This window comes from Sesamum indicum, linkage group LG11 (assembly GCF_026168435.1).
Source record: "Sesamum indicum cultivar Baizhima isolate 11 linkage group LG11, ASM2616843v1, whole genome shotgun sequence".
NCBI classification, from domain to species: domain Eukaryota; kingdom Viridiplantae; phylum Streptophyta; class Magnoliopsida; order Lamiales; family Pedaliaceae; genus Sesamum; species Sesamum indicum.
This window is the reverse complement of record NC_142667.1, coordinates 8,740,121-8,750,531: the sequence shown is the minus strand read 5'-3', so window position 1 is coordinate 8,750,531 and position 10,411 is coordinate 8,740,121.

Genomic DNA, 10,411 nt, shown 5'->3' with positions numbered 1-10,411 from the left:
GGGGGTTGGAACTAAGTGGTGAAACTGTCCCAAGCTTTATTTATTAATTATTATTTATCTTTTCTTTTGGAAGGAATATAAGATTTTTTTTATAATTTGTTTCTTTAAAAAAATCAAATAATGATGGTGTTTGCATTGTGTTGACTGAAAATAAAAATTCCCATGTTTGAGTTCAGTTTATTTTAATTTAAGATTATTCAACATATTATACTCTTTCTTGATTTATTATATTTTTGTTATAATTTATAATACTGAAATGACACCTTCCCCATTATAGGTTCGATCATAGAATGATAGATATAGCAAAAAGATTTAATTGTTCTTTTAATTTATAGGGATAATTATATTTATACCTTTTCGTCTATGATCTTTTCACACACTCTATTCTTATTTTTACACAAGTTTAAAAATAACTTTGTACGGTCAAAAAATAAGGATAGTTTGTATAATACTATTGATATATTTGGAGGTTGTGTGTGTTATTTTCTAAAAAAATAAGAGTTGTTTGTATAGATGATGTTACGTATCTGGTGAGTATATGTGTAATTATTCAAAAAGTAGGGATAATTTGTGTGAACAGACCATTGAGCAGGGGTTGTCGATGTATTTATCCCTAATTTTTATATAGTAACTTTTTCAAGTTATGATTTGTTATATTCGAAAGTGCTTGCTCCCATCTCGCATTGGCGGTTGAAGAAGGACTTGTGAGGCTTATAATGGCCAGAATCTCGTACAAGGGCCCAATCATGATTGGCAAATGCACGTCACATGATTTGGCGCCTTTTGTGGAGACAAAATCATGTGTTTTTCTCAAACCTATCATGAAGAGAGTCGATTACGCTGAAAGATGATGACTCTTGTTCCACATCGATAGCAGGTGACAGATTGAGTGATTTATACAATCCCTAAGCCCTGCACATCAATAAGAGTCGAGAGGCTTAAACGGCTTATATGTAAGGCCTTTCTAAGTCTTTTATCTGGAGGGTGGATGATGCCAGACTTATAAAAAAGGTTAGTGACTTCACGGCTTATAAGTCCTTCCGCTGTTCTCAAATCTCAGTCGAGGGCTGCTTATGCTGGATGATGATGGCTATCGTTCTACATCATCAGTAAGTGAGAGACTTGAAAGACTTATGAGTTTCAAATGCTCATCTCCCTAACGAAACTTTTTCAGAAAAAAATCGTGCGGCTCCGACCAGAGCAGACAAATACCCTACATAAAGACTTCGACAGCAATGCCCTAGTGCGCCCCAGATTAATAACTTATTTTCGTTATTGAAACGTATCAAATGATATAATAAATTACATCTATCTAAAAAGTAAATAAAAATAATAATGAGAAGGATTCAATTAAAATAAAATTTGACCCGAGTATAACATTGATTGGACATTTAGGACATTTTTGGGAAGTATTTAGATGCCAATTAACATGAGAAAGTGGTTGTGATTGATTTTTGGGAGATTTAGGGATGACATAATTATTAGTTCCAACCTATGGAAAAGTTAATTCTTTGTCGGCTGCCACTTTTAAAACCTTTTTAGGGGGTTGATTATGATTTAGGGATAATTATATTTTTCTCTCCTCAAGTTTAGTGTAATTATACGTAAATTTTTTATAATTTAAAAAATTATATGTAGCACCCATAATATTTGCTTCTCTATGAAAATTAAACCTCTTTGTTAGTCAAAATTCACTGAATTTACTGAAATTAAAAAAAATAAATGAAAATTGATATTTACTCTCGGTTGACTGATTACTGACTTATTGCAGGTCAAATAATCTTTTTTCTGACTAAACTACTCTTATAATAGTGAAGATATACCTCATCATATGCATTAACACGTGAAGACGTATGTGGGTAATTTGATTCTAAAAAGGTTTATTTGACCTGCAATAAGTCAATAATAAGCCAATTAAGGATTAATATAGATTTTTTTGCCAATATCAATAAATTTGATGAATTTTGACTAATTAAGAGACTTATTTATTAGACAAAAGCAAACCTCAAGGGCATTAGATGTAATTTTTTAAACCACGGGAAGTCTACATATAATTACATCAAATCTCAGGGAAGGGGAGTGTAATCATCCTATCATTTGTAATGCACGACCATTCTAAAAAAATATTCAATGTAATATCGAACATACTTTAAATATGTGTCGGACATAGTATTCGTGTATTCAAAAATATAAAATAATAATAAAATAAAATAAAAGAATACGGTATGCATGTTTGACATGTTTAGAGCATGGTTAAGATTTTTTTATATATAATTTAAGTCGTGTATTTTGATTAAAAATTTAAATATGAGACATATTTATTATATATTTTATTTTGAAATTGTGCATATTAAATTTTTAATTATATATAAATATATATAGTTATAATTAAATTTAGCCAACCCCCCCCCCAATCATGGTGAATTTAATTCACACAACCATAATACCTTTTGTTTTAATAGATACAATTGGTATATTATTTAATATATTCAGATATCAAATACCATATTAATAAGTTTTTTAAAATTAAAAAAATATGTTCAAAAAGAAAGAAACAAAAAAAAAATATTGGAATAATCACACCGCTTTTTTTTTTAAAATTTAGTATAATTACACGTAGATATTTGGAGTTTAAAAAATTACATCTAGCACCCCTTACATTTGAAGTTTTCGTCTAACAAATAAATCCCTCAATTGGTCAAAATTCATATAATTTATTGTTATTAGAAAAAAAGATTCAATGAAAAATTCATATTTACCCCAATTGATTTATTACTAACTTATTGCAGGTAAAAAAGAAATGATTCAACTGTTTGAAAAAAACTTAAATTATGTGCTTTTCAGATTATAGTTTAAATTAAGCTAAATGAAGGTGTTCGGAACTACAACTTTTATTTATGCTTCTTTAAAGCTAGAAGTTCTAAGTTGGTGAGAATGCGTTTATTGCACACACCGTAATGAATTTTGGTAAATGAGTCGAATTTCTTTACGACTTTTGTGCCCTAACCATTTTTTGTATATTCTGGAAATATCTCATCCCAATAATAACTAAAATCGCAGGAGCAAGATATTAGATAATACCACAAATAAATAGATAATACACCAATTTTTTTTCAAAATTATAACTATTATTTTCAAATATTACCGACTTTTATTTTTTAATCACTTATTTTGAAATAAGCACTTCTAAAAAATTACAGGAATAATTACGCTATCTTTTTCTGAGATTTGGTATAATTACACGTATATCTTTTGTGATTTGAAAAATCTATTTAACACCCTTATTATTTGCTTTTATCTAATAAATAAATCCATTTATTAGTAAAAATTTATTGTATTTACTGATATTAACAAATAAGTTTATGCAGACAGTACTTGTATTAAAACTGTAGATATTTACCAGAGTTCTCGAGATATGTGTAGATGTTTTTGAACAAAAGAATTGTCAGCTGCATTTATTGTCATATTTAATTGGAAAAATAAGGCTTCAAAATTTTGTCAATAGGGTTCGTTTGGTTCAATAAAAGAAAAGAAAAAATGGAAGGGAAGGAGAAAAATTTTAATTTTTTAAAATTATTTAATATAATTTAAATGAGATTAAATTTTAAATACATTTTATTATTTGGTATGAAAAAAATAGAATTAAAATTTTACTGATTAGTATTATCTCTTTATTTTACAAAAATAAATAAGTTAATATTATACTAAAATAATGTGAAGTCAATAAACATTTAAAAATCTATTAATAAAAATATTTATCAAACAAGAACAAGAATACTTTTCATATGGTTATCTTTTTTAAAAAATTATGTACGAATTAGTTGGAAAAGAAAAAAAATGAAAAATAATATGCATGGCGAATAGAGTAAATATAAATAATATATGTATGTTTTGTATTTTTTACGTCCAATTTTCGACAAAAATAAAATTAAATCCTGGAGGAGTTTTTTATACATCCAATTTACTTCCCGTTTGTCTATTTTCTGTAGCCAAACACAAATTTTTTTCTTATACATCTATTTTTTATTCCAACCAAACAAACTCTAATAAATCTGGTCAAAACCTTATAAAATACATTAATTAATCTATTTTTATTTCAAATATAGTTATTTTATAATTAATGACTATAATTTAGCATTTTTTGAATTTCAATATACTGAGTAATGTAATAAATTATTGCCTAAAATTACACATAATTATTATTTTTAATTATTTCGTTTCATCTTTAAACACGTTGAATTTGTTACCTTGTGAAATGGACCTCTTTGATGACAACAATTGACAGCGATCGAAGCCATGAAATATATATTAAATTAAAAGAAAAACACAATCTATAAAATTCTTGATACATCATTTCAAAATAGGGTTAATTACACTTAAGCCCCCATAAAAATACGAAATTATACTTTTTCCTAAATAAATTTCAACATTATACTTACACCTTCTCTAAAGATTTAGTATTTACACTTGACCCCCTTTCGTTAGGGTTTGAACAAAAAGTACTGATGTTACCAAAAAATTTACGTAAATTTTTAATTTTACACCTCATTGAACATTCCAATTTGATAATTTTGTACTTGTAAGGAGAAAAATATAATGATATTAACCTCACTCTATATATATACATATCACATTTATTCTTTTATAAGTACAAAAATATATATGGGAATATTAAATGAGAAGCAAAAATTTAAAAAAGTTATGTAATTTTTTTACTAACGTCAATATTTTTCTTTCAAATTCTAACGAAAGGGGGTTAGGTATAAATGAAAAATTTTCGAAGGGAGTGTAAATGTAATTTTAAAACTATTTTGAAGGAAAGTGTAATTTTGTATTTAGAGGGGATTTAAATATAATTAACCTTTTCAAAATATTTAAAACTCGAAGCCTGTGAGATTATATCTTATTTACGATTACTTCAACAATATAAACTAATTGTCCGACCTGAGAATGGCATCCTCCTTAATAGCATGTTGTCGTATATTCACGCCTAACTACAATTTTGAGTCTACCATAAATTTCTATGATTGTCCAACTCGCACATAACATATTGTCTTTCACCGATAAAACAACAAAAATCTTGTATTTCACGTACAATATCTTTAAACTGGTCGAAGTTGTAGAGCCAAACATTGGTTCACTTATAGAACTAAGCTTGAAATCAACACACACACACACACACACACACATATATATATATATATATCACGATAATAGAATTGCTCCTAGCAAAACCATTCGAGAAGTCAAGCTAATGAGGGTCTAGTGGTCGAATGCTCTTATAAGTAAAGCACGGTAAAAGCTCATATCATTTCTAGGTTTTTCTAGAAGAGCTCTATTTATAAGTTTGTCTATTTGTACGACATTCATTGGGTCTTTATGTGATATTCTATTCCACATGGATTATAAATTAATAGGGAGAGTAATATATAAGCATTGACCAATGAACTCAAGTGCATCCATTAACTTCCTTTTTTCAGTGAGTTATTCATAGTTGAATTTTAGGATACGTTTTGGAGGCAATTCTCGCATCTAACAGGTCTGTGGGCCCTGGGCGTGACAAATGGTATTAATGTTAATCATCAAACAAAGTCGGGAACTAAGTGCTATATGAGCCGAATTACCTCTTGAACCTGTAGAAGCCACCTCTAGAATTCTAATACCTGATTATCAATCATACATCCAACGGGGCTCAGGGGCTCGAGCAATTGATTCTTGGTAGGACATGTCCAATATTCCATGGCATTGGCAATAATATTTTTGAAGTATGGTCAAAATTATGAGCACATGGAAATGAAGACCCCTACCTAGCTCATTTATGTATTTTGCCTTGAAATTTGAAAACATCCCAAATCTTTTTACATCAAAATTTTCAGCTCCATCCTTCTATGTTGGGACTTGGACTAGGTACTTAGTTCCACAAGATTCGCATTTATGATGCAAAAGGGCTTTGGATTGCCCACGAACAACAACCTCCCAAAACCTTGTAAAAGGTTCTTTGGGAAGATTAAAAAGAAATATTGTTGCAAGTTCCAATATGTAAAGTGATTCAAATTTCACTATATATGAATAAATATTTTTACATTAATAATCACCGTTATTCTGAAATTTAGAATTTGATCTAACATTATATCAAAATTCATCAAGTGGGAGTACAACTTTGCTCGAAGAGAGTATTGAGGTGAGCTTATGGACTTTTTAAAACATCTTATAAGTCGTTACAGAGTGTTTGATAAATTATTTAAAAATGAGCTTATAGATTGAAAAAATAAGATGTTGAAAGGTTATAAGTTTTTTTTTTTTTAAAGTGAGTTCCCGGCTTATTTTTAAGATTTTAACAACTTCCTTCACTTTTGATCGTACTAGTCATTTTGTTACGCTGTTCCTGCATGCATATAATAAATACGCTTTAAGATATATATATTAAATAAGAGTAAAATATATAAATCAATACATTATATTAAAAAAATAAAGGGAAAAAAGTAAAAAAAAATATCAATTAACGCAAAATTTAAAAAGTTGAATAAATTAGTTATCTTATAAGTTGATGGGCATTTTCAGCTTCATAAAAAATTGATGTTGTTGGTGTTATTAACCGCCATTTATGAGTGCAGAGAGGGTCTTTTCTTTTTATATAAGTATAGATTAATTATAAAATTATTATTGCTAACATTGTATAAACTTTATAATTTTATTTTATAATCTTCTTATAAAATATTTTTTAAATAAGTCAAGCCAAACACTCCCTAAGTGAGCAACTTGGAGTTGCTTGATGTAACAGGGTGCTATGGTGCCTTATAATCAAGGAACTTTTACAACTTCATATACTCACTCGAGTAGTATTAAGAGGGTGTGTTTGGTTAAATTTGTTTTATATTTGTTATAAGCTCATACATCGTGTAAGTTTTAGAGAGCTTATAAAATATTGAATTTTATTTTAAAAAATAAAATTTTGAAGTGTTTGGATAAAATAAAATAATAAAATTTATAAGTTCATAATATCTTATTTTTAAATTTTATAAGCGCATATTTTAAAATTTTCAACAAACACTTCTAAACATATAATCTATTATTTATACTCTATAATGATATAAATAGTAAAAAAGGCCTTATGCACACAAAAACGGCGGTTAATGATATTGTCGCATTAAGTTTTAAATACTACAGTTATGCCCCTATGACAAATATGATACGATAGTTACTTTTCTTTTTCAATAAAATAACTCCACGTCTTTTTAACACCAATACCTTGTGTTGGTTTTCTTTTATTCTTCTTCTTTTTTTTTTCTTGAAATATGATTTGTTTATATATATAGTATTCTTATTTATAATATATTTTAAAACATAAAAAAATTATTATTATATGCATACAGGACGGTGTGCTACGACGACTAGTATTAATATATATATATATATATATAAGTAATTTCTCACTTACAAGTGATGATTTATGATACCAAAATACTAATTGAGATACTAATTATACCCTTAAGAATCTATAATAATATAATTACCTAACTTCTTTCAAATAATCCAAATAATCTTTTAACCGCCGATCTATTACGATGTTTTATCTTTCGTTACTCTCTCTCATGTTTATCACTTGCTCCACTTGTAATCATGCATTTATGTTTGTTTTTAAAACTTCTGTCCGGTTCATCTAACTCTATGCACACAAAGATAACGTGCCGTAAAATGTTTTGAAAAGCTAGTCAGCTCACCCAAACAACCCTTTAACGAAATTTGAGCCATTGAATGAGAATATTTTGACAACACTAAAATTAAAGATAATCATATATATAATACCATAAAATATTATTCCCAATTGAATAAGAATGAGTTGTCCATTAATAATTGGTTTGGTGGTCCTTCATAGTATTGGTGGGTTAACGGCTAGTATGTGTCTATGTAGTCCAAGAAAATGAAAGAGTGTAATAATATATTGATGAATTAGGCTAAAAGAGTATGAAAATGGAAAGTTTTCCACTTTGCACATGCATTCTAGAGCTAAATCCACCTCCCACATTTGTCTTATTCTTCTTGTTTACAGCTATCATCCTCTTAGATTGCCCCAATTTCATTTCAAAAGGAATCATGTTTTATACATATTTTAATAAATATATATTATATATGTGCAAAAATTCTATTATTTATTTTAAGATTTTTTGTTTATATACATAACGTGTACATGTTAAGTACATGAAGATGTTGGGGTCGCCCCAGCGGAATCACTTTGATAGTTAAGTTATGAATAGTTTAAGGATCAATAGATCGAATAAACTAATTTCAAAATATTTTTGAGTGTTTAGTTTAGGGATGCTGCGACGTGTCATCAATCCAAGGGTTTAGATTGCTGGAAAATCGGGTCAAGACCAACACAATACTAACAAAAAGAGATGGACTCTTTTGGCCCTTTTCTTGACACTCTTGATTATATTTAAAAGGGCAAAAGTGGTACATTATGGTTTGAGTCTGACAAGCGGGTTGGCTTGGGTTCATAATGGGTCGGGTTCAAAATATGTTCAAATGTATGAGTTTGGTTGAAAATGAATGGGATTGGATTGATATCATTGAGTTCAATTGGATAGAATTTTGAACTCTCATCAGATCTCGTCTACTATTTTTTAATGAGTTATGTGTTTTTTTGATGGTATCAAATATAATTGTGTATGGTTCAATTTTGTTCGATTTTGATTTTAATGAATGACTACACCTAATAAACAATAGTTTACTGGTTATCAAAATAAAATTATTTTTATTAAAAAATAAATAATATTTTTGAAAAGATAAAAAAATCATTTTTAATTAATTAATAATAAATAATTATGCCCGTGATCCATTTAGAACTCACTAAAAAATAAAAACCATAAGAGGTTAATAATCTATTTCGACTTAATTAAACACTCAGCTCGTATCAAACTCATGATTATAGTAATTAATATTTTTCATCAATTACTTGATATTATTAAAAATAATCTTTGATTGGCTAATAAAACATTTAAAACATAATTAAATTCATTTAGGATCCATATAGAACCCATAGTATAGTTTATTTTACTCTAAATTCAACTAAAATAAAAATTATTAAACCAATTAAATCCAAAATTAGATGGGTCGGGTTAGAACCATGGATTGAAACCCATATTATCATCATTGGGCCTGTTTGGTTGGCCCATTTTTAGTGAAAAATTGAGTTAAGCAAGAACAAGCCTTCAAATTAAGCTATGCCCAAATTGTAATAAATATAGATTTGAAATAATTATAAATATTTGTTTTAAAAAGAGTAAATTATGAGAGACTTTATTAAGATTTATTTTAATTACATATACCTTTTTATAGTATGAAAAATTATAAATATCATCCTTAAGTTAAATACCCTAACAATTACCTCCTACAATGAGGTGTATTTGTTAGGGTATTTGTGATTTCAAGGGCTTGTTTGAAAATTTTCAAATAATAATGGGGTATTTATAATTTTGGCAAATTTAGGGGAGTCTGTTGTAATTTACCCTTTGAAAAATTATCGATATCTCCTTGATTTTAATGATTTTCTAACAATTTGCCAAATCTATTAGTTTTCGCTAGATTTTCATCTAACTTTTTATGGTGAACTGAACAAAATATTTTTGTAGATTGTGAATTATAGTTATACTTATTTTTTAAATTATTTTGAAATTCTGGACTAATTGGATGATTTTTTTTTTTACAACTTTTCAAAATTTTCCATCCTATTCATTTTGTTTGTTTTAATTGAAAAAGAAAATAATATACAGTAAGGTCAAACTTAATATTTCATATCTTTGTTCATGCATTACATAATTTCATCAAATATCAGCAATATTTAATTTCTCAAACAACAAAAGAATTCATAATTGTGATAAATTTTGAAGAAGCTAGTTATAATTTAGGGTAAATTACAACGACCTCTCCTGAGGTTTGACATAACTACGAATACCCTCTCGTTGTTTGAAAAATTACAAATACCTCCTGATTTTAACAATCGTCTAACAATTAACCCAATCCGTTAGGTTTTTATCTATTTTTTATGGTGATCTGACCAAAATGCCTTCGTAGATTAAAAATTATAATTTTATTTATTTTTAAAAAAAATTTATAATTGTTTTTATAATTTTTAAAAAATTTTCATCCATCCCATTTAATTTTTTATAAATTTTTTATTTTTTTTTAAAAAAAAAACTGTAAGGGCAAAGTTGACAATTTTATACCTCCATTTAAGGATTACATAATTTTTTCAAACATTAGGGGGTATTTATAAATTTTCAAATAATAAATAGGTATTCATAATTATATCAAATTTTAAAAAAAATTATTGTAATCTACAATTGACTCATAAGATTATTTAATTAAAAATATAATTATTATATTTAAAAATTAGTGCAGCAGTGTCACT